Raw genomic sequence first — 23,851 nt, forward strand, 5'->3', positions numbered from 1 at the left:
TATCAGTTGAAAATAATTTATGCTTCATAAGTGTTGAAATTGATTTCGTGAGTGATAAAATTCGTTGCATCTTTGCCAAGTGATTATACGTGTATGAAAGTGTCACGTTAGGACGCTTTGCTCTTCTCGTCTTAAGCGCGCGTTAAAATTCGGTGAGTTACGCCGGTGCTAAGTACATTGTTAGTTAGGACGTATGAAAACGCGATGTACTCGATAGTGTGCGACGCGACGATTTTTAACTTTGCTTTGATCACATCCCTTCCCAAAGGGAATCCAGATCTTATTTACCTTTCCCACTAACAAACCACCCTTCCTGTGACGACCGTGGAGATTTAGAGGTGTATTCGGTCTCTAGTAGCAACGGAAGTCGAACTAACAATCCTTTCCTTTCCCCGATGAACCGTAAGGACGTGGCCGGCGCCGTTATTGACCATATGAGATAAGGAACCTTCGAAACGTGCACACAGAAAATGGTAAGCTAATCCCAAGCCCCATTTATTTGGATCTATGTGCAGTTTTGATGGTTCTTGTCAATCACGGAGTAGCAACTACTGAAATGTACGGTTTATCTAAGCTCAAGCTCAAGCTCAAGCGAACAGCGAATAGGAGAATGTTTTTGTAGACTCATTCATATTTGTAAAATTTCACTATCCAAAAAAAGGTTTTTTTTTCTAACAACATCAAAAGGCGCATTAAACCTGCGATTGAAATTTTATGATTGTTCTAGTTTCAAAATACATAAATGAATTTTTTAACCAAAAAGTAGCTATTATTTAAATAAATGAACGTGAATTTTCAATAATTGAATTTTTAGGGTGAAAAAAAAATTTCAAAAATTATTCGGTAGTGAATTTTGAATAGGGCGAATGCGCCAAATGTAAACCAATAGAGTTATCAGCATGGTGATAAAGTACGTTCGGAGACCTACACTTTGATTGTACAACGTTGACTGAAGGATAATTGGTTTTCGAGAAATAATGAAAACAATAAAAAAAATACTGGGAGCTTATGGAGCTGGGGAACTTTGAAGGCGTTTTTCTCGAAACAGTGATGTTGGCACATTCGCCGTATTCAAAATTCGATACCGAATTCTTAGGTGAATTTTGCTTTTTAAATTCTGATTTGGGGGATGAATGTTAAATGAATAAAAGTCCCTATTTTTAAAAGTGATTTCGTAATTCAATCACTTTTGATCTGCGATTTTCAACATTTTTTTTATCTGATAAAAAATGTGGTAACTAGTAAAAGCGCAGAATGTATGTAAAAATCATTTTTAAACTTGGTGTCTTTTTCACTATAACTTACAATTAACCAAATTGCATGGTGGTAACTCAGTTTTTTTTTGTTTCCCGCATTTTTTATATATGAGTATGGTTATAATGGAAACGTGTAGTTACTTACTGAATATTTCGATTTTTTTTAAAGTAAAGAAACGTAAAAATTTCTCATTGTTAAAGTTATTTAAAAGCAACATTTGATAATAAGACCTTTGTGAAATTTTACTTTTCAAGAAAATTGGTTCATTTACAGGTGAGTAAGGACTGAATGAATGCTAAATTCATATCAGTCTTTTTCCGTTCTATTAACATTTTATCGTTATTTGTTCAAATGAATTTATTCGGTTTTTTTATCGGACTCTTCAAAATTGTTCCCCCATTTCAAATATGTTCATTGCGTGGCTACTCATTTTTTCAAGTTCATATCACCTTTTGTATTTACAAAAAAATGATAAAGAATGGGGGGGAGGGGGGTGAGGATCCAAAACAGTAAGCAAGGTATTCTACTCTACACGCATAATTTTGAATTTAGAACCAAATTATGATAATATAGTAAGGTTAATTAAGAGTAACAATCTTGACTAAAACTGATGCCAAAAGCTCAAAAATCCATCCCAAGCCCAAAATTCTGCCCCTTCTTTCAAAATTTTCTCACTTGTTCATCGAAATTCAGGTTTGAATAATAAATTTTGAAAAATCCATTTCGGAGGTTCTGATTCCATAGTTCCTATAACCAAAATTGTATTCCTATTTTCGTATTTCTGATTCTGTATCCAGTTTGGGATTCTTGATTTTCAGTTCAAAGAATTTAAAAAAATTAGAAATTAAGCTGCTTTGAAAACCTGGTTCAAATTTGTTTTTGCATTTCATATCAAATTAAAATCATGTTTTTCGAGATCATATGCATTTTCGATATTTTCATTATAGTTTCCAAATATGAAAAAAGAGAAATTTAGTTTTATATTCAAATTAAAAGTTCTTAAACTTAATGGCAATCCAACATTGAAAAGTATTATGTAGATCTTTGTAAACTCATATTTTTATACTGATTCACAATACAGATTAAAAATAAATTATTTAAATAGTAAATTTAGATTGAACCTGAACTACAGAATTATAGATAATAGATTAATAAATGAGGGCTTTTAAACTCGGTTCAAAAAATTCTTATCTGGAATAAAATTTGGAAATCGTGTTTTTTGTTCAGAAATCTTATTAAATTCGGATACAGCTTCAAAGCGCAATTTTCGAATTCAGGTTCAGAATTTTGATTCAGAATACAAATTCAAAATTCAGAAAAAGGATTAACTTGTAAAAAAATTTTACAATCGTTGATGAGGAATTTAAGAGATCATGAACTGAACACATAGCGATCTGCTACACTTTGTTTGAAGTATAACTCAAAGGACCGAATTTGAGCGTAAATTTTATACGACAAAATTTGAAACAACATTTGCCGTAGCTAAAAAATGCTAAATTTGTAAATCTAATCCAAGGGTTTCTGAGATATAGAATGCCGAATTAAGGTATTTCAAATCATAGATTTCTTCTAGATCCCTAATGTTGCTTGTTCATTCAATTTCCAGAATTCAATTTTTAAACCAAATTAGTTTGTTGACACAATTCCATTAAAAATCACATATAAAAGGTAGAATTTTAGTTTTTTGTTTTATCCGAAAAATCCACATTTTTATTATCGAATTAATTCTTTATGAAAAATATTTGCTGTTAAAGAAACATCTTCACCCACAAAATTTGAACAAAATTCTAAATTTTCCCAGTGTACTGTTAAACGTTACTAACACAAAATTCGCCATTTTATGTTTCAGGAATCAATAATTGAATTCAAATTTCTGGTTTAATATACATATTCGAGTAATGGGAAGTGTTGTGTTAATTTTTTTAGAATGAGGTTTTTATTATTCGATTCATAGCGTTTGAATTACGCTTTTTAATTGAGCATAGTAGCGGCAAGCGATAAATCGCAATGTGTTAATATTGCAGTTTTTTTTTCAAAGCCAAATGTCAAACTTAAATCATTAATTTGGTTTAAGTTTGCATCAAAGGAATTTGATTCGAAAATATGATAATTTTTACCTCTTACTTTTTTTTGAAAATTTGATCTTTTTTCATCGACGGTTAAAATATTTGAATTTGCAAAATACTCTGAAATATTGGGCTGGTTATATATGAGTCTAGAATAAGATTTTTTTTAAAGAAAAGGGAGACTCTCCTAAAAAAGCTCATTTTATGCACAAATCTACTAAGTTTGATCTACCAGACTCCTAAACAAATTCAAAGATTTTAACCATAGATGAAAGTAAATTCAGCTCACGTTTTAGATTCAGGACCAATCTTCTTAAGTTACAATTTATTATGAAAACTTTTAATGACAAAGTTTTTAAAAATTAATAATCTTGTAGTCACATACATATTTCATTTGTATTTCTGAATTATTGTGCAAAAAATCATAGGTAAAAATCAGCCACCAAAGTTTGCTTAAAACCAGGAAAATCAAAATTTGTCACATGTAATGGGCGATGATAGTCCAAAGCTTCTCAATTCGTCCTCAAATCGAAGACCAATTCGAGAAACCTCCACGCGAAATGTAAAAACTAAAAAAAATCTGAATAAAATACGTTATAAACTTTTGTGTAGGCCGCAGTCCGTGGCGTAAAGGATAGTCTTCTAAGCCAGCGGGTATAAGATCGAATCCCGGTCACGGCATATATAGTACACTTTCTGTGGGTTGGTAGTTTCAGCATTTGTTAGATGGTATGATATGATGGCTAGATATCCTCGAAAAATATGTACGCTTAGAGTTAAGAAAAAGGAATCTCTTCGAGGGAACATCAAGTTTCATTGAGATCTTGTATGTGTTTGTGTATTCGTTACTTTAAATTTTCTACTTATTAAATACTTGATTGCGCTCAGCAAATTAAAGGCTAATAAATAAATTTTTATTATCTAGTTAACTATAGGGCTATGAACAGTTCATTATTGAGCTGAACACCTAAAAGACATATTTAAAAAAAATCATCTACACTAATTCAAAATACCATAACTTGAGAACTTTCACCACCCCCCAACCACAAACTAAAGTTTTAAAAAAATGATAGCTTGTCAGTACGTAACATTTGCCCTAAATGCCGGGAACTGATTTTTTTTTTGTTAAATGTTATTCTATTACCTTTATTGTAGGCAGATTTTTCAAAACTTTTAATTATATTTTTATTAATTTTACTTAAATTCACGCCTCTGACTTGTTAAAGACAATTTCCACAGAAGAAAACCACTTGCCTGACTCGTATTAACGAAAGGATGATATTGACAAATGTAACGGATCATTCTCGTGACAAGAAATTTTGCATTAACAAAGTCACAAGTCAGGCAAGTGATCAGTAATTTGTTATGCCCACAAGCCTCGAGTTACAGTTTTTATAAACATTTCACTTGTCATAAACAATAGACACGAGTCCGACTCGTTATGAATTATATACCTACAAAAAAAAAATAAAAAAACGACTCATACTCGTGATGAGTTATTTGTCATGAGCAAAAGCCACGAGTCCGACTCGCGATGAGTAGCTTTCAGTAAACACACGCCACGAGTCAGACTCGTGATGAACAATTTCTCCTGAACAATCACAACGAGTCAGACTTGTGATGAGTAAATATTTTGTCATGAACACAAGCCACGAGTCAGGCTCGTTAGGAGTTATTTTTTATAGACAAAAGTCACAACTTGTGATAAGCACAGGCCAAGAAACAATATCGTGATGAGCAATTTCTTTATAAACGCAAGCCACGAACCAGACTCGTGAATGGTTGCCGAAATCACAGAAAAATCTGTAATTTCACAGAATTTTGAGCAATTTTTCATCACAGAATCTGTGTCACAGTACACAGAATGTTGAAATTTTCACAGATTTAACAGAATTTTTAAATTTTGAATGGATTCAACAAATCCGACTGTCTAGTCTAAAAATAGCGAAACCTTCCAAATTCATTCAAAGCGCAACTTGTCCACCTGTCTTCAGCAGCAGCCATCTTCACGTGGATCGATGTTCAAGGTTTTCGGAAGGTTTGGGTGCGCTCAACTCACGCCCTCCCTTCTCGATATGGGCAGCGTTTTCGTTGCCTGGTTTGAGCTGCTGTTATTGATCCGACTTAGGGGACATCCAATATAACCTGTTTGCTGAACTTGAAAAAGGAATACCTTTGGATTGCTTCCGACCAAGCGACTGAACGAAACGATACTACATGGTGGTGGCTGGCTGGCGTGGGTTGATGACACAAGGGCTCCGAGTATTCGGCATCGGAAGAATTTGAATTTTTCCAAGGTTTGAGAATCTTCAGCTTTCTTTGTCAACTTTTTTGGATGTTTCACAATTGATTGGTTGCGAAACCCTAAAAAATCGATAAGCTAAACTCTAGCAGTCTCGTTGCAATGTTTAAATGCTGTGATAGATTGTCGTCGTGATCTTTTTAGTTTTTGCTGAACTGAAATTTTTCAAATTATGCTCTCATGTGTTCGATGTTCCAGTTGAGGTAGCTTGGAGCGGTATCGAAAAACCTTCAGCAAAATGGTACAATGGAAACCACATGATTGCATGAGCTACCTAAACTGAAGCCGCTTTGTTGAATAAACTTTTGATATTTTTATCTAAAATTTTTATCTAAAAAACTTGAAGGATACAGATCTTGAAAATGATTTTGCATGGCAAAATTTTCAAAATCTGCAAAAAGTGACAAAATTTCTACCACTTTTTCCCAACACCAGTGAACTTGCTCTAAGGAAAACTAGCTAGTTCGAAAAGAACTTGGTAGGCTGTGCCTGTAAGTGGCGGACGTGTTTATGGAAAAGAAAAAAATGTACCTAGTACCGGTGTTTATGATGACAGCTCCGCGAAAATTTTCTCGTATGATTTTGTAATATTCTAAATTATAGCTGTTTAACCCGCGAAAGTAACCGCTTCAAAACTGAACTATGAAAACAAGATAAAAAGTTCTGTATACACAGCTTCAAGAAATGCCGAAGTTGACAGCAAGCTAGAGCTCAAGCTCAAGAAAACTAGACCTAGTAAGTTTGAAAGCCAGGTGAGTTCAAGAAAACTAAAGAAGCAACTTTCAGTGAAAACTAAGAACTGAAACAAAGGAAAAGTTTTCGATTCCAGACTCATAGACCTGCGGCAGGAAAACTGGTTCCCAAAGAGCGTTGTCGTAATGATACTCGTCGTTAATCGCGAAGTGAAGGGAATTCCGGGATGCTGATAAAGAAGTACAGTTTAATGATCTTTTCCCTTTTCTTGGAGCCAGTCAAACGCGGTTAAAAAAAGGGATCATTGTTCCGATCCAAGGATAGCGCCTGGTTATTTACTAAGTAAGAGCTATGCCTTGTTCCGGAAAGGTGATCGAACCTGTTGTGGAAATTGAACGAACCCTAAATTATTAAACAGAATCAATCAAATCAATTTTAGTATAAAAAACTGCATTTAGGAGAGTTTAAAAGAGTACCTATATAATAAATATCCTGATTTATAGTTATCATTTTGACAATCATCAATTTTAAACTTTCCATTTTGGTCATTTTAACCATTTTTGTCATTCTTGTCATTTTTGGAATTTTGTCAATTTTCCCATTTTTTTTCATTTTTTTCCTTTATTGTCATTTTTGAAATTTTTATCATTTTTGAATTTTTTGTATTCTTGACCATTTTTTTCATTTTTGTAATTTTTATCATTTTTGTCATTATCAATTTTTTTTTACTTTTGTTATTTTTGACGGTTCTGTAATGTTTGTACTTTTGTGATTTTTGATATTTTTGTTATTTTGTGACTTTTGTAACTATTGTTATTTTTGTCTTTTTTTACGTTATTCAGGGTTGCTAGCGATTTTTCGTTTTGAAATTCCAAAGTTTTTCCCGGTTTTTCCCCGGTTTTTTCCCGGTTGTAAATGATGATTTGCCCATTTATTATACTCGTTTCTTAATATAAAAATCATGGTGAATAAAAAAAATACAATGTATAGGGCCTCACATTTTTAACAATTGTATCCCAAAACTTATTAACCGGCTAGAAATTAAGACAAATATTTCGTGATCTTTTAACATGTAGTCTTTCCGCATCAAATGGACAGGTTTTCCTGATTTTTTAAACGAATGTAACGAAAATGACATAAATTCGTTGTTTTGCTCTATAATTTTAACAATTATACAAAAATAAGTCCGGTTAAATTGATCTCGAAACTATAATGTAGAAGGTTTGTACTTTTCAGCAACTGTGAAATTTTCTAGAATTTTAATAGAGTTATAGAGAAAAATTGTTTAGTTTGTATAGAAATATGTAAAAAAATACATCGAAAAATATTATCAAATCAGCTTGTCAACTTCCCCATTCAAGTCCCATTCAACTCTAATTTGTCTAACAGAACTAAAATCATCAGATTGCAGAAAAACATTTAGTTGTTTTCTGAATGCAGTTATAGTTTTTTGTACAAATCCTAAGAATCCTTTTTTAGAAAAAAAAAACTGTTATTCTTTCCAATACAAAACAATGAATAACTTTAGTAATGCACTAGTCATTTGAACTAAAGACTCGTGAAAATATAGAAAATCGCGTACAAGACAGGTCTGAACTTTAATCGTTTGGTAAATGTAAGCTATCATTTTGTATAAAGGTAAAGACCTTGGCTCAAAAATGAACTTGGGTTTCGACAGGAGCTTTTTACGATCCAATTTTTACATAAATCATAGAACACTTTAAACAAAAGTTTAACGTAGAAACTAAACACTTGCGATAAAATGCTTCGTTCCTCAGGCCAATTCAAACGAAATGCACAACCACAACAACATTGAAAAATTTATTTTTTTTTTTCTGGTAAAAAAGGTGTAACTCTGCTTGAAAACGTCTTACGCAGTTAAATTATTTGCTCTTTGCATAAACTAATTTAAACTAAACTGGTACAGTCGAACCTGGATAAGCGAGAAACCTCAATAAGTAAGAGAAAACACCAAATCCCAAGCTTTTTAAAGCACAAAACCTCTTCAAGTGAAAGTGTAGAACCACTATAAGCTAGAGTCATTTTCTTGACTAGACCAAGGAAATAAGATAAAATACCAGGATTATTGAAGTTTTGGTACCAAAAGAATATTGGGTTACAAAAGAGCAAATATCCACAGTTTCATATTAAAACTCATTCGAGAAAACTTCGAAATAATGCATCAACTGGTTTCTTATAAATCAGTGGATTTTAATCATACACACATTGAATAGTTGCATTTCAAGATCACTTTAAAATTTTTATATGTTGCTGAAGTTAGAAACCTCTTTAAACGAGAAAAAAAGCTTGTTCCTTTGAACTCTAACTTATCGACGTTCGACTGTTGTCAGTTTTGTGTTTGGTTTTGTCGATAATAGTTTCATTATTAAATTCATAACATTTGAGTTTCGCTTGTATGTGTAGCACACGCGTAGAATCGCATATTGCTCCGTAATAAGTTAAAAATACGATCAAATTTCGTTTGTTTACTAATGAACGAAAATAAGCGTTCATGAAATAAACCGTTAATTGAGACTGTCAAAGAAAACTCTTAAATTTAGAAATCATTTTAAAAATATTTTTGAAATTCCGTGAAAAAATTTCAAAAATGACAATTTTCCCGGCGAGGTGTCGAAATTCCCGGTTTTTTTCCCGGTTTCCCGGTGACGCGATGAAATTCCAAAGTTTTTCCCGGTTTTCCCGGTTTTCCCGGTTCGCTAGCCACCCTGGTTATTGTCATTTTATTATTTTTGTTATTTTTATCATTTTTGTCATTTTTATCATTAAGGACATTTTTGTCACTTATGATATTTGTATAATTTTTATCATTTTTGTCATTTTTTGGTTTTAGTAACATTTGTCATTTTTGCATTATTTGTAATTTTTGTGATTTGTGTCATTTACGGCATTTTGGTCACATAGGTCGTTTTTGTCATTTTTTAGTTTATATCCTTTTTGTGTTATTTGACATTTTTGTATTTTTTGTCATTTTTGACATTTTTGTAATTTTTTTCATTGTTGACATTTATTTTTGTAATTTATGTCATTTGAAGCTATTTTACCATTTTCGGCATTTTTTGTGAATTATGCCATTTTTGTAGTTCATATATGTATATTGTCTTTTGTCACTCTAGTAATTGTGACTTTTTATTAAATTTTGTCCGTTTTTGCAAATTTGTAATTTTCGTAATTTTTGTCACTTATGTCATTTTTGTCATATTGGTAATTTTGGGCTTTTTTGTGACTTATGTCAGTTTTGTCACTTTTGGGATTGTCATTTTTGTCAATTTTGAGATTTTGGTTATCCTTGTAATTTTTGAAATTTTCGTCACTTTAGAAATTTTTAACCATTTTTGTCAGTTATTTTATGTTTGTAACTTTTTGAATTTTTGTCATTTTGTCATTTTTATCATTTTTGTCAATTATGTCATTTTTGTAACTTTTGTCATTTTTGTATTTACAACACTTTTCCATTTTTGTAATTTTTATCGTTTTTGCCATTTTTGTCATTTCTGGCTTTTTTTATCATTTTTGTAACTTTTGTCATTTTGACATTTTTTTTTGGAGTTTTTGTAATTTTTGACATTTTTGGCAAATTTTGTTATTTTTGTCGTTTTTGTCAATTTTGAGACTTTTGTCATTTTTCGTGATTTATGTTATTTTTGTCATTTTTCTAATTTTTGTCACTTTTGTGACTTTTGTCATAGCTTTTAATTTTTGTCATTTTAGTCATTAGTGTCACTTTTTTCACATTTGAAATTTTTGTAATTTGTGGAATTTTCATAATTTTTAACATTTTTTTTTTCATTTTTGTCATTTTTCTTATTCTGTAGTTTTTGTGATTTTTGTTATTTTTGTCAATTTTGTTATTATGACACTTTTGTGATTTTTGTCATTCTTGTGATTTTTGTCAATTTTGTAATTTTCGTCACTTATGTAATTTTTTTATTTGATCACGGTCGGAAATTTTGTAATTTTTGTCAGTTTTATAACTTTTGTCAATTTTGTCATTTCTGTAATTCTTGGTAATTTTCGGATTTTTTGTGATTTTTGTCACATTTGGCCATTTTGTTATTTTTTCAATTTTGTCAGTTTTATCATTTTTGTTATTTTCATCATTTTTGTCACTTATGTCATTTTTGTCATTATTGTATTCTTTGTCAATTTTGTTATTCTTGTCAGATTCGTAACTTTGGTAATTTTCGTCATTTTTGCAACTTTTTAATTTTTAAATTTTGTCATTTCAATCATTTTTGTAATTTTTGTCATTTTCGGCTAACTTTTCATTTGTGTCATTTTTGGCATTTTTGTCATTTTCGACAATTTTTTCATTTGTGTCATTTTTGTCATGTTTGTCATTTATCATTTTTGTCACCTATGTCATTTTTGTTATTTTTGGCATTTTTTTTTTCATTTTTGGAATTTTTATATTTTTTTCTTTTTTTGTAAGTTATGCCCTTTTTTTGCCATTTTTGTAATTTCTGGCATTTCTTATCATTTTTGTCATTTTTGATTTTTGTAGTTTTTGGCATTTTTGGCAAATTTTGTTATTTTTGCCATTGTTGTCAATTTTTTGACTTTTGTCATTTTTCACCATTTATGTAATTTTTATCATTTTTCTAATTTTTGTCACTTTGTCTCTTTTTTGACTTTTGTCATTTTTGTCATTTTCGCCATTTTTGTCACTTGTGTTATTTTTGCTATTTCTGAAGTTTGTGTCATTTTTATCATTATTATAATTTTTTGCAATTTTGGCAATTTTTTTCATTTTTGAATTTTTGTCATTCTGTAATTTTTGTGATTTTTGTCAATTTTGTTATTTTGTCACTGTTGTGACTTTTGTCATTTTTTGTGATTTTTGTAAATTTGGTTATTTACCATACTTATGTAATTTTTGTTATTTCGTTCACTGCTAGGAGTTTTAAATTTTTTTTCATTTTTGTTATTTTTAGCATTTTTGTCATTTCTGTTATTTTGGTCAGTTTTTGCATTTTCGTCATTTTTGTCGCCTTTGGCAATTTTGTTGATTTTTCAATTTGTCAGTCTAACCATTTTTGTCAGTTTTTGATTTTTTGTTTTGTCATTTCTGGCATTTTCGTCACTTCCGGCAATTTTAGTCAATTTTGAATTTTTCGAAACTGAAGGGTTTCTTAAAATAAACTTATGATAAGTTCAAATCAAATAAGCAAAATTAAGCTGGCCAAATTACCTGAACTTGCTCGGATATTTTAATTAAAAAAAATTAAAAAATGTTCGGTCTGGGTTTTTTTGAAAAATACCCTGATTTTGTCCGGATTTTTTCACATTTTTTTTGGAAATCAAACAAAAAATTCAAAATGCATCATTAAAATTTTAAATTTTGTCGCCCAAAAATGAAATTTTTCCAGCCAGATTGATTAAATAAACATAAACGTTTTCTTTTGGAGCCTAAAATACGATTAAAAATCTGGTTATGTTTTTCGATGAAAAAATAATGATTCAAATGTTTTTCTTTTCTTGATTTTTGTTTAATAGTTCCTGAACTTTTTCAAATTTTCCAGGATCTCGTTCGTTTGGTATGAATATTTAGAATTTTGCCAGAATTTAAATAAAATAGCCCGGATTTGCCCGGCCTAGATACGTGCAGGAGAACTTCTGGCAGTCTCAGCCCAAGTTCACCAGATTTCGATGTAAATTTTAAGATTTCAACCATCGATGAAGGTAAGTTTCCTAATTTGTTATTAAAGGATTCTTTATAAAAATTCTAATCGTCATTTGAAAGATTTTAGGATGTATTTTCAAAAGTTTCTATCGAACATGAAAAACTGTTCATTAAAATAACTTAAAAATGAATTCAAATAGTATTTTTTTTCTTTTTCACTTCACTTATTGTACCAGAAAATAGGAATTTGTAAAGCATTGACACAAGGTTCAAAAGGATAAATTCTAACATGAACGTACGTCTCTTCCTACCTAAGCCTCACTCATTTTTTTTTAGATTCATAAAATGATCCTGGAAATGATGATAATTAAAATTTACATACTAAGTTCATACTTGAAATATTCAAACCGAGACGCAGATAAGTCTCTTACGCGATCATAATCACAAAAGTATGACACGGAGCAGAAGAGGACCCACGAATTATTGCCAAAGTCAATTGACGACCAGTTGTTGTTGTTGGTTCAGTATGTTTGGAAATTGTGCTAAATGTTTAATTTCTCGCTGTTTGGTAAATATGTTTGCGGTGGGAATTTGCTGATTCGAGCTTTTCGGTTTCGGTTGGATCTCGTTGGCCGAAAAACGACTCGACACAGAACTAAGGGGAGGGAAGACTAAGTAAGGTGCGGTCTCGCTCGGTACACAATTAACAATTTCTGGCTCATGGCTCACATCAGGCCACTGCATCATAATTGGACGGGGTAAAGCACCGATTATCGGCTACACACGCCATGATTAGTCATCGGCTGGTTGGTTTGTCGGGGAAAAAGTCGGATTCTAGAGTTACTCACGTTTTTTTTTATCTCACTTCCTCGCCCAGTAGCCAAAAACAAAACTTCCAAGTGGGATCCACCAGCTGGTCTCGGTAAGTTAACACAAAACAACTGCTGCAACACTTTAAACACAGCCTAATCGAAATCCGACTAAATAGAGAAGCTTCCGTGATTCGACAGGCAGCAAACTTCGGGGAGGGAATATGGATTTTTTTCCAGCCGCTCTAATGATTAGGATCACATAGATGCCCCGTCTTCTGGGCGTCGATATCGTTTATGCCGACGACCGAAGAAGAATATCAGCAACAAACAGCACTACACTGATATTGTCGCCGCGGACCGATTCGTGTGCAGTACCTACTCGCTAATAGCCCGTTTGTGTACTGAGCAATTACGCTCTCGCAATAATACGGAGTGGTCTGACAGAGTCTCGGTGTAGATACCTACAACAGACCAAGTCCTCCTCAAGTAATAACCCTACACACTACATGGTCGAATCTCCGTCGAATGGTGTGATTGTGTTGTTGTTGTTGCGATTGTCACTGACTGAGAGCAGCCGGAGTGAGGTTGTGTCATCCACATACACTACATCAACAATAAGTGTTGCTGCCCAAGTCTTCCCCAACCATTCCCGCTAACGTCCAACAATAGCAGCAACGAGCAACCCACACCACATGGCCCTACAACAGCAAACAAGAACAACAACAGCAACAACCTATAAATAAAAGTGGGTTCGATGGGTTCAAATATGTGCAACATTGCACGTGGTTTTCCATTTCATGGACAGAAACTTTTGATGGTCACCCTTCTTTTACGATTTATTGTTCCCAATTGGAACTCAATTTTCAACAAGTAAAATTGATCATTCAGAAAAAAAACAACAGCTGCTTCGGAACTGTCAAACAATAGACGATTCACGTCGAATTAAAAAGTTTGGATGAGAAAAATTCACACCAAAAAAAAAACAAAACATTAATCACATCGACTAATCTCCAAATTCAGTAGATTTTCCTTTCGAGGGAGAGAAAGAGCAATCGAGCGATTTTCTCTACTTGTAGATTCTCGGGATCCCCACCCCACCCCACACACACACAACACAACGTGTGAAAAGCATGAGAGAAATCCTGCTTGCGGGATAAAAATTTCCCGACAAGTGTTGCCGAGAAAATAGCAATATAGGCTGAAAACTCAATAATGAACATGAAAGTTGCGCGATGAAAGTGTCTGGAAATGCTGTCCTATTCCCGTGAGTTAAAGTTGCAGGAAGGTAGGAAAAACACTCGTCCCTAAATTTTTCGCAAGGAAGGACGCCTTCTACGAAAGTAGAATTAGATACGAACACTTTTGAAGCAGATGCACATTCAAAAACTTCTTCCGAAAGACAGAGTGTGACTGAAATTTTGATATTGTCAAAATTTCAATCGCATGAAAAGCCCAGCCAAAATGAAGGATATTTATAAAAATATTCCATCTATCTGCTGAGGTCAGAATTCATATCTATGGGGATTTCAATCAACGCCACACTGGCTTCATCGCGGACTCTGAAAATGAAAGCATATTACTCCCAGTCGTTGGGGACAATGAAACTTTGCAATTCATTTTTGACAAAATTGCTTGTTTGGGATTGAATCAAATTAATCACATAAAAAACCAGCAAAATTGCTATTTGGACCTTTTACAAACAAATATTTATGAAGATTTTTGCGTAATTGAAGCGCAAAACCCTTTATAGAAAAACGAGGCTTTTCATACGGCGATTAAATATTCCATATTTATACACGAACATCAAAGACTGCGATAATGAAGAAGTCTTTGAATAGCAATCTGCAAATTATGAAAACATTAACACCATTGAAGAAAAGAAGACGTCACCGAAACTCTAAGTACCCGGTCTGGTTCAACACACAAATCATGAACTTAAAGAATCGGAAACAAAAAGCACATAAATTTTACAATACTAATGAAAATTTAGCATCGTATTTGAACTTACGCGATCAACTGAACTTGAACCATTAGCAATGCACTTGAAGATTACAATGCAAGAACTGAACTTGAAATAAAGACTTGCCCTAAGAATTTTTTCAACTATGTGAAAAAAATGTTGAAAACTGGGAAATTTCCGTCAAAAATGCACCTTGACGAACATGTCTTTGATAACTTGGAGCAAATTTGCAATCTTTTTGAATATTTCTTTCAAGAAATTCATACGACATTTAATGAAGAAGATCGTGATTGCGATTATTTTTCATTTTTCCCAGAACTCTCAAGGAACATTAGCATTAATCAAGTTCATGTGCAGGACATTCTGCAAGGACTAAAAAGGTCCAGGACCAGACGGAATTCCTCCTGTATTCATGAAAAGTTTGGCAATGGAACTGACAGCTCCATTGTTTTGGCTTTTCAGTATGTCATTGGAATCAGGAAATTTTCCTAAAATTTGGAAAAGCTTATTTTTAGTGCCTATATTCAAATCTGGTCGAAAGTCTGACATTCGAAATTATCGCGGAATAGCCATTATCTTTTGAATTCCCAAGCTTTTTGAAGCAATTATAAACGAAAAATTATTCCCAAATTAAGAACCGAATAACTGACAGGCAACATGGCTTTTTCAAAGGGCGTTCAACCTCAACTAATTCAATTGAATTTATAGACTTTTCATTGAATGCAATGGATAATAGCAATGCTTCTTTTCAAATTACAAAAAAAAATGGAATCAAATCTAAACTCCTGAAAAGGCTTGAATCATAACTAACGAATCGCCAACAAATAATAAATTTCAATGGAAAGAAATCGCTCCCTATTCAAGTCACTTCAGTAGTTCCGCGAGGATCTCTTTTAGGACCCCAACTTTTCATACTTTATGTAAACGACATTTCCTTTATTCTCAAACATCTCAAAATGCTCATTTATGCCGACGACATGAAGCTATATTTGGAAATAAGAAATAAAGAAGACATCAGCATATTCCAGAATGAAATTCACATGTTCTATCTGTGGTGCAAAAAAAGCCTTCTGAAGCTCAATGTTAAAAAATGCAATTTAATATCATTTAGCAGAAAAAGAACAACACCAAACATCACAATTACATTAGGAATGTGAACGAGTCAGTGATTTAGGAATTATGTTAGACTCTGAACTTACTTTCACAGACCATTACAATACTATCATCCATAGGGCAAATAACATGCTGGGCTTTATTAATCGCTTTTGCAATTTTCAAGACCCATACACAATAAAACAGTATAAATTGCCTAAGTAAGGTCTTTACTGGAATATTGCAGCGTTGTTTGGTCCCTATAGCAATTTCTACTATATGCCCTTAGTAAATCAGGTTGGACATCATTTCCACTTCCATCATATGAAGCTCGCTGCATGCTCATTGACATACAGACACTAAAAGAACGCCGCGAATATGCAATGAACTCATTTGTAAACGATATCGTTTCGCAGCGTATAGACTCAACATGAATTCACAATTAAACTTTTAAGCACCTTCTCGGCAACTGCGAAATCGAAATTTATTTTTCACTAATCACTATCGCACAAACTACGCAAAAAACGGGCCAATAAATCGCATGATAGCCTCTTACAATCAATACTGCGAAACCATTAACTTTACAATTTGTCGGCAAAAACTTAAACAATATTTTAATCGAAGAAATCTAAACTCTTAAGAAAAATTGTAAAGCGGACACTGCTTAAACCTATTCTCAGGGAAATGCACATGTATCAAATTAGTCTACGTTACGGTTGACGAAATAAATAAACAACACGAAAACCTAATACCTATATCAGTAATAACTGTACCGCTTTTTACAAACTTCACACATTTTTAAACTATGTACATTTTGTTAAGTTCGATAATTTGAACAATGAATATCACAACATAGAAGGTCTTTATGGAGTTATTTTTTTTTCTTTATTTTAAAAATAATTTTAAACTAAGGTTGCCAGATTGCTCGGTGTTATCCGGGTTTGCCCGGATATTTAACACAAAATTTGCCCGGCTCGGTTGGCCGGATTTCAGTAAGAAAGGCCTGGATTTTGCCCGGATTTATTAACTTTATTTGACAAAACATACAAAAAACAAATTGTGTTGTAATTTTTTTTATTTATGCGTGTAAAACGAATTTTTTTGCACAAGTTTTATAAAAATAACCATGAGAAGTTTTTTGAAAGCTTAAAATACGATTTAAAAAGTTTTGATGAAAAAAAAATGTTTTTCATGTTTTTTCCTTGATGTGTGTCCTTGATTCCTGGATTTAGACGAAATTTGCCCGGATATTGCCGGGATTTTTGGTAGACATTTTGGAATCAAATGGTTGGATTTTGCTAGGTTTTTGATGAAAACAGCCCGGATTTTCCGGCCCAGGTACGTGCTCAAAAAATTCTGGCAACCTTATTTTAAACACATTTGGTTTTTATTCTGAGTTGAATATGTTATCAATTTGCATTTCCATTGCAAATATAATAAAATAAAACCTTACAAAAACCAAAAAAAAAAATTTATGCACTTAAACCCCTTGGGCTCCAAGGGCCTCATATGAGACTTTTGAGAAAAACTTTTGAAACAATTGACTATGCAAAAAAAAAATTAATTTAGTATCTTAAAAAAAAGGTGTACCATGAAACATTAAATTCCGCATTTCAATGAGTAAGCTCGTAATCTTTCATTTCAAATCCCAGAAAACGTTAACTATTTATGCACAAAGAAATTAAAAAGGCTAAACTTCACTTTTTTTTAGCTATTCTACTTTAAGATATTTTAAAAAACCAGAGCAAACAGTAATAGAGCTTCATTAAATAAGACAAAAAATAAACGTTGATAAAACACGTTTTTACGAAACAAATTTTTTTTTTTTTTTTTTTTTTTTATTTATGGGTTTATGAGCGCCTGGCTGACCCGGAAAGGAAAAACAGAACGGGGGACAGAAGAGGAAAATTTTAAATGAGAGTAGTATAGTTTAGAAAAGGATAGCGGCAACAGAGCCCGAGGGTTCTGAAGCACCAGTTTAGGGGAAGCGTTAAGATAGTGCTCGACGGACTAGGACGGTTGGTGGGCCCCATATGAACTTCGAGTTAACCCAACCTTCAATTCAACCGAGCAATAGCAGTATGGTATCAAATAATATGATATCATATGCTAACGCCTCGATATCATTGTCAGAAGGGTTCACTATCTTACCGTAGTTGAATTTTCCCTACCTGTCATCTACCTTACTCGTTTCCATAAATTTGGATTCTTCCTAGTTTGATTTAGAAATAATCATAGATTTGTTAAGTAAAAAATATATTCAAGTGATTGATTCTACGCGACTACATGGTTATTCGATAACTCAATTAGGATATCATAAAAACAGAATCTAGAAAAGGTGTCTCTTAAACTCATCAACAAAGAACTATAAGGTTAAATAGCAATAGATTTATTAATATCATCAACTTATCAACGGAACAGGAAAATAACAGTGCTGTTCTTTAAAACCTTATCACTAATTGTGGTCAACTTCTCAAACAAACTTTAATACTCAATCTACACGATAGGGGTTCAATTCAAATAAACCGTGTGCCTGTTTTTAAATGCCCGAAATAAATGATCTGAACTATCTACTCATACTTGCTTATCGAAATCATATTTTCTATTTTAAACTTCGATTTATGAATTTCAATCCTAACCGAAAAATGTATAAATCTACCAAAACTAAATAAATAAATAAAAACAAATGTCGAAAGTGTATTACAAACTGAAATATCATATTTGTCAAAACAGCATTCCCGTCCAATGAGCCCCTAGTTCTTGTAAAATGCTTGATTTAAGAATAAGCCAACGAAATTCATAAACCGCAAATGCACACTTTCTAGAGCATTGGGGAGACGAATACCATTACCTATACCTAACCTAGCAATACTTGAAACATCCTAATTCTATGAAACTAAACTAGCTAACTACCTTACCAAACAGATTATGCCCTATTGAAAAGTATCACTTTATGTCGATAAAATGTGATATTTTCACTACAAAATTTTCCCATTGTTCAACGGAAGGGAGGGCAAGTGTTTCAACTCCCATTCATCTTATCAGCATGGATCATGAAAATTTGGGACACCATTGAGCCTACCGCTAATTTAATTTAAATAAAGGTGTCCAGCACGCCTTCTAATTTGAGTCATATTATGATCCATGCTTGACAAGATGTGTGCAACGACCCTCTCAGGACAATGATAGTAAACCATCATTATCACAAGCATGCACACCGCCGCCGTGACCCATGGGAACCCAGGGTACGGTTTTTACGAAACAAATTGTGTCTTTAAAAACAAGAATAAACGTGTCAACGGATAGTCAAGTCCAGTCTGTAGAATAAAATCGAAAAAAAAACTACAAAACGAGTTAAGGTAATTGAAATGCTTATCTAATTCGTATGAAAATTATTAAAAATAGTAACTTTTGTGACCGAATTTCAAAAAAAAAGTAAATGGTGAGTGACCTGCTTGAAAAAAGTTACTAAGTTATTAAAAAGTGACCAACTTCTAGCCCTGATGAAGAGAAAGAATAATTCAGTTAGTGTCGAGTAGGAATCGAAGAAATCTAGAGTTTGTTTTGATTAGGTCGTATGAGCCAATGTAAACAAAATCGAGTTTTTAACTGCAAACGATTGATGGTCGTGAACTTTATATTTAAAAAAAACACATGGTTCTGAATAGTTAATAAAACAGTTTGAACCCGTTTTGAAATTTGGACGTAAAATAAATTTTCTTGAAAAAACAATTATTTTTTTCATACAACCTTTTTCGAAAAAGGTCCTTAAACTTTTTCGAGTTCATTTGGCTCATGCGACGTTTTGTTTTGCTGCGGAGCAAAAGGACCCAAGTGACAGCTCGACTTTTTGGTTTTTACGACGTTGTGAATTTTCGTTGCGTTTACGGTATCTGTGTACAATTTTTGAAAAATTCAATTTAAACTTACACGGATGGATTCAATTTGTTGCGTGGTAAGTGACCATTTAACGTGTCTTCAAGGTGTAATTCAAATTTTTCTTTTTAAATACATAGGCAGTCCATGACGATCCATTCTTTTGGCCGGATCACTGGAAAAACTACAGTAGCTGAAAGAAAGACTCAGGCGAGGAAATTTTATTTGGATTGAAACGAAATCTGGAAGAAACCTTTTTAAAAATAGGTTACCGCAATCCACAATCCACAGAACGAACTATGATTGGGAAAATAATCGGGTGATAGGAAGGAAAAGATTGAAGCCGCTGTTGTAAGAATAGTTATTGAAAACTTTGAAAGTTTTATCAAAGCCAGAGAATAGCCATCGGTCATTGAAAACTTGTCGTCGTAATGACCTGTTTCCTTCGTTATAAGAGGAGACCGATCACTATATATATAGTAGATGATCCGGTACAGGCCGTGGATTACGCAACGGATTTTCTTGTGAACAACATAAGCCACGAGCCTCAATCTTATAGATCACCAATGGCATGGACAGGGTAAGATCACTGGAAGTTCAGGTTTCGGGTCGTGCCATTTTTACAGTCACGTTAGGGAATTGTTGCAGATCTGTATAAAGCTTCCAAGGCGACTGTCAGGAAGGATTTGTGGAGCAGCTTCATGATGCAGAGAAGGTATGATCAAGCAAGACAAATGTGATGTCTTGTGTTACTTTAGCTCATAGCAGTGAGCACGTACGGATAATTATTTTCCTTAGCAACCTGTATCGTGCAGCTATTTAGCAAAAAAAACGTTTTGTTTTTAAATTGCAGTTCAGTTCAATTTATCATAAGAAAAAATTCTAAACAAAATGTAAACCAGATTTTAATATCGTTAAATATCATTATCTAAAACAACCTTTCATTGTTGAACATTGTATTCGTAATTAAATTTTTATGCATTTCTTTTACTGAACTTGAATAGCCAATTGTATTTAACATACATACATATAGATAATTTTTCGATTCATAAAACGACGTTAACGCATTCATCCAGTAAGTCGTAAGTACGTGCTCACTGCTATGAGCTAAAGTAATGCTCGTATAGAATACACCAAGCTATTATTAACCAATTATGGCTTTAATTATCACAATTTGAGATTCTTCTGAGCTACAATTATAAAATGAGAATTAAAAATATAATTCAATTCCACAAATTTTGAACTCGTCCACTGGTTCTTACGACCTTCTGAAACTAACTCTAGATTCTACTGTGAAGGACATGCAAATATAAATTTGATGTCTTTCAAATGGTGCTTCAAATTATTTCGAATAAAGTTGCGGATTGTTTTCGGTAATTGTGATTAATTTCAGGGTAAAATTCAAAGAATTTCAAAATGACGTTAGAGCCAAATAAGTTAAGTAATTGGTCGTAAGTACGGCTTAACTGGTAAAACCCAAACTTATGCTCGTTTCGAATAAAACAACTTATTTCTCATGCATTTTTGCATTGACTGTCGTATTTTCAGATTATTTGGAGTGACATTCTTTAAAAGAGAATTAAAAAGGTGATTCAAAACTTCAACATTGATTTTCTCAACACACGTCCAATGGCTCATACGACTTAATCAAAACAAACTCTAGAAATAATGAATCAGCCGCCGGCTTGCTGGCGTTCCATAACGGTGCGTTGTTAGAAATAGGTGAAGTTTCATATTTTTAACGTGAAGAATATCTTTTTAATGGGAAAGCTACTAATAGGTAAAAAAAACCTCCGAATGCTCGGCAGTTGTGCCGTTGTCTGTTTTATTTTTTTAAAATTCTTTTTTAATATAGAATCTCAGTGAAACTTCATGTTTCTATGTAGAGATCTAAATTCAACTCAAGACTACAGCGTACATCTTTCAGGGATATAATGGCTAGCATCCTACAAATGCTAACACAACCAGCCGCCACAGAAATAATACAATGTATTCCGTGACCGAGACTCGATCCCATGACCTCTGGCTTAGAAGCCTTAAACGCTATCCTCTAGGCCATGGTCGGCAGTTTTTTGGGCCTAAATACCCTATTTTAAGTGTTGCCTGTAAGGGACTTAACGTATTCTGGGTATTGTCAGGTAAATTATTGTAATACAGTATGATCTGGTCTGGTGTTTCCGTTTAAAAAATTAAGAGAATTTTGATTGAATCAAAGACTTCGAAAGATTCCTTTTAATTCAACCACGGTAAATAAAAAGTTATGATACCGGTATTTCGATAGCAACTTACTATCTTCTTCAGTGAGCGTTTTCGTTTATCATTTTCGATAGCTTTGATTCAGTTGAATCATTCAACTAACTAGGCTCATAACACAACAAAGTGATTTTTGATTGAAAATATCAATGCTTCCAGCTACATCCAATTCAAAGACCGGACCAGCGAAACATTTTCTCGATCAATAGAGTGACCAGATTCACACATGTGGATTCTGTGAAGGAAGGATTTTCTTGTTTGAGTCACTCAAGTCACTTCACTTTCAAACTTTTTCGCTCACGGTCACCCTGTCTCGATATTTTAAAGCTCACCGACTCCCTAAGAGAATTTTGTTCCGAAATGCAGCAACAATTGTCTACTCTGAGGGCGGTATGGACCACTTTGAAAACCTTTGTTCTAAACTATACGTTTCGATCGAATCTTCCACAGCGCAGTTCAGTGGATGAGTTTTGATAAGTTCTAGTGTGGAGCTGTATCCTTATACATTTTTCTATCTCATCTTTCCTGTAGAAAAAAAATAATATCTCATCTAGATATATAATTTTATTTTCCTCTTCTAATCGAGACGTCTCTTTGACAACGATCCATTTTATATCCCGACCTCGACGTCATTTTTCTGGCCTTTGAACCTTTGATTCTAGAATATCCAAGTCTTGTAAAATCCAGCTGAAGAAGTATTGACAGGAGCGTCTGCTTCATCTTTTGAAGCACTTTGCCAAGCTGGCAATCCTGCCCAAAACGGCGGCGTATCCGGGAGGGAAACGTCAAAACCGTTCTATAGCTGAATGTGTATTTGTGTTGTGTGGAAACGGTGGGAATCCGTCCATGCATCCAATTGGAATATATTCGCATAACATAAACCCACCGGGAGCGGAGAACCGGTCGAGCGAGGGGCCATCATCGCACACAACACAACACCACACTGCTTGCATCATGTGCTTGCTTGCTTGCTGTACTGAAATTCGAAACTAGAGGAAAAACAATGAGGGAAAATCCTATTTTCACTTTATCCTACAACTGTGCGTGCCCTCAGACTCAGACAGGCCTCTTGCCTGGTCCATTAGACTAACAGCTGTTAACACATTCAAGAGTGTTCTATCAATAAAATATTGAAGTCCGGCTTAATTAAATACCGACTTTCTGACCTCTCCCTCATTTTTTACTGCTGCCTTTGGGTAGCTAGCTATGTTGGCTGCGTTTGGGAGGTACATTATTGGAGAAAAAGAGGTTGGCGATACCAAAACTGACTGCAAATTACTGTTATAAAACTCCGTGCCGCGTACCACTTCCAATCCAAGCAGGCACACTACTTCGGCATATTATGAGCGTGCACGATTATGTTGCAATCACTCAACACTTGAATTGAAGGAAAGAATGGAAAGGAAAAAAAAAATATATAAAAGATACATACCGAAATCAAAGCGAAATCCAAGTGCTCGCGTAGAAGTATCCGTAGACGGTGGCGGCGGCTGGCGGCTGAGATGGTAACGAAAATAAGATCTGATGCTGCGTGTCTCCCAACCGTGACCAGGCGCTAGGTGCTTTTTTTTTTCAATTTTGAGTCGAAACCGTCGAATCCCAGAAGCCAATGAGTTTTACCGACAAACTCAATACTGGTATACGAAAGAACCAGAAAACCACAGCAAGCCGTCCAAGTGACCAACACGAAATATGTACAACAGTAGAAAAAAAAAATAAACGAACGAAAAATTATTTAACGATCTCACCACACATCGCACACTGCGTTTTCTTTTCGCTTTTTTTCTGCTTTCGTTTTGGTCTCAAGCTGAGCTAAGTATCACATCGAAAGCCGCTTAGGTTGCTAAGGCCAAGATGCTCTAAACTAGGCGTCGACGGCTGGGTTTTCTTTCGAAACCA

The 23,851-nt window shown here is 33.5% G+C and overlaps 2 protein-coding genes across 3 annotated transcripts in view; both read right to left on the reverse strand.

The window, feature by feature from the left end:
- Window positions 1–23,586, reverse strand: part of LOC129744144 (elongation of very long chain fatty acids protein 7) — a 78,998-nt gene extending 55,412 nt beyond the window's left edge. Inside the window, exon 1 of the mRNA XM_055736541.1 lies at window positions 23,385–23,586. The gene's annotated coding sequence lies outside the window, so the exon portion shown is untranslated. The remainder of the gene's footprint in view (window positions 1–23,384) is intronic.
- Window positions 1–23,851, reverse strand: part of LOC129744159 (elongation of very long chain fatty acids protein AAEL008004-like) — a 558,472-nt gene that overhangs the window by 341,370 nt on the left and 193,251 nt on the right. The gene's annotated exons all lie outside the window — the stretch shown is intronic.

The sequence above is a fragment of the Uranotaenia lowii genome, chromosome 1 (genome assembly GCF_029784155.1).
Source record: "Uranotaenia lowii strain MFRU-FL chromosome 1, ASM2978415v1, whole genome shotgun sequence".
Taxonomy (NCBI): domain Eukaryota; kingdom Metazoa; phylum Arthropoda; class Insecta; order Diptera; family Culicidae; genus Uranotaenia; species Uranotaenia lowii.